Below are 2486 nucleotides of genomic sequence, written 5' to 3' on the forward strand. Positions count from 1 at the left end.
GTCTCTTGGCAATCTGTTCCTGGTGCTTTTCTTTGGCCTCCTTCATTCTCTTGGCCAAAAGTTTATCATATTCTGTAGCCTCTTCCTTATTTTTCTTAGTATGCTGCTTCAGAGCAATACGCTGGCATTTATGTTGCAGGACACGAGGAGTTACAAGTCGCTGACTCTTGGGTGCTGTGATCCTAGGTTTCTTTTTTTTTTTGAGACAGAGTCTCGCTCTGTTGCCCTGGCTAGAGTGCTGTGGCCTCAGCCTAGCTCACGGCAACCTCAGACTCCTGGGATTAAGCAATCCTACTGCCTCAGCCTCCCAAGTAGCTGGGACTACAGGCACGCGCCACCATGCCCGGCTAATTTTTTCTATATATATTTTTAGTAGTCCAGCTAATTTCTTTCTATTTTTAGTAGAGATGGGGTCTCGCTCTTGTTCAAGCTGGTCTCAAACTCCTGACCTAGAGGGATCCTCCCGCCTCGGCCTCCCAGAGTGCTAGGATTACAGGCATGAGCCACCGCGCCTGGCCGATCCTAGGTTTCTTACCTTCTTTGTTTAAGGGCTTCCTTATGACATATTGGTTAATAACATCTTTACACAGATTGAAAAGTTTGCGGATTCTGTTAGTTCTTTTGGGCCCCAGACAACAAGGTAGTGTAGTATCAGTCAGTCCAGGGATACTCTTCTCCCCTTTTTATTACAATAACCAAGTTGAGAACACTCAGGTTGGCATCCACAATACAACCCTGAACAGATTTGTGCTTTCTTTCCCCAGTTCTTCTTGGTCTATTACAGGAATGCCCCTTACTCAGTAGCAGGTGCACACGGCCATGGGTCAAGACACCCTGCTTCGCGGGAAACCTTGCTTGTCGTTCCCACCACGGATTCGGACCACGTAGCCCTTCCATTCTTCACCCAGAGGGTCGGCAGCAATTTCCATGGCCGTACACTTCTCATAGAAAGTACGAAGTTTGGGTTCATCGTCCACTTCGATGAGTTTCTGGCAGCTGGTGGCTGGGAAGGAGATATTCAGCTTCATCTTGAAGCAGCTGATCGCCTCCGAGGCGCCATGAAAAAGAGAAGAAATGTGTTCTTTCATGCCTCACGGGACTGGAATTTTGACATAATGGAAAAGGCATGAGACTAGACACAGACAGAATTCTGCTATTTTAGATATCAAGTCACTCAGGGAAGTTTCTTAACCTCTCTGGGATTTACTATTTTCTTTCTATTATAAGGTCGGGTTTGGTTTATATTGGTGCTTAGATTGAGGAAATGTCTCTGGGGCCAGAGCAGGCCTGGTCCAGGTGCAGTGGGTGGGGACCAGCCTCCAACCAGTCTGGTACCACCATGATCTGTTCCTGCTACTGGCTATCCTCTTAGGGTTTCATTTGGACAAAGAGTTCTGAGGCTCTACAAGTTTTTAAAACAACTGGTAGAAAAGTTCTTTAAGGCAGTTTTTGTTTCTGTTATTCTCTATAGAATATAAATTTTGAAGTCCTTCAGTAAAAGCTGATTAGCTATTCACAAGGTTCTTCATGTTGCTGTTAGCACGTTATATAGCCACATGGTGTTTGCTGATAACTGTGTTTGCCGGCAATAATCTGCATCTTGACTTTATATTTATAGAAGTTTGAGTATGTGTTCAATCCCAGCATGTTAAATAGATTGACAGCCCCTCCCCACAATCATGAAAAGCTTAGAAAATTACTTTGAGAGTATATTAAAAAGGTTAACTTATTTGGCTCTTGTATCATATTTATTGACAGTGTGGCTTGCCCACTAAAATAAGCGTGAGCTATTGTTTAGGTTGGTGGGTTAAAGTCACTTGACTATGGGGGTGGGTCACCCCTGTGTAGTCACAGCTGTGCTAGCTATCACTGCTACCCTTCACCTCCAGCCTCCCATCTAGCAAACTTCGACTTTTTTTTTTTTTTTTTTGAAACAGAGCTTACTCTTTCACCCTGGCTAGAGTGCGGTGGCGTCATTGTAGCTCACTGCAACCTCAAACTCCTGGACTCAAGCGATCTTTCTGCTTCAGCCTCCCAAGTAGCTGGGACTACAGGTGCGACCCAAAACACCTAGCTACTGGCTACTTTTTCTATTTTTAGTAGAGATGGGGTCTCAGGGTCTCATTCTTGCTCAGGCTGGTCTCGAACTCCTGAGCTTAAAAGCAATCCTCTTGCCTTGGCCTCCCACAGTGCCGGGATTACAGGCATGGCTCACTGTGCCTGGCCAAACTTGGACTCTTAATGAAAAAGAGGATCAGGCAGGAAAGTGTGGTTGAATCCTCAACATCCATGCTATCCAGTTAGAGGCAGTCAAAAAACATACTCTCAAAACACAAAGGATAGCACAACTTATTTGTGCAAAACCAAAACAAGTGGCAGCAATTAAAAAAAGCAAACTTATCACTGCAGTGACAGAAAATAAGATGTTCGCCTCAGCTATTTATTTCTAAAAAGTTAACCACCCTCCCGTAGCAAGAATGAAAACC

At 44.7% G+C, this 2486-nt stretch overlaps 1 pseudogene across 1 annotated transcript; it reads right to left on the reverse strand.

The window, feature by feature from the left end:
• Positions 1-4: 4 nt before the first annotated feature.
• On the reverse strand, positions 5-1063 carry LOC105806477 (annotated as a pseudogene). The gene is made up of 2 exons (XR_001137268.1): positions 508-1063; positions 5-182 (listed from the first exon to the last, which is right to left on the reverse strand). The product of XR_001137268.1 is annotated as a 40S ribosomal protein S6 pseudogene (transcript).
• Between the last annotated feature and the right edge of the window lie 1423 nt (positions 1064-2486).

This window comes from Propithecus coquereli, unplaced genomic scaffold (genome assembly GCF_000956105.1).
Source record: "Propithecus coquereli isolate 6110/MARCELLA unplaced genomic scaffold, Pcoq_1.0 Scaffold141, whole genome shotgun sequence".
Lineage (NCBI taxonomy): Eukaryota > Metazoa > Chordata > Mammalia > Primates > Indriidae > Propithecus > Propithecus coquereli.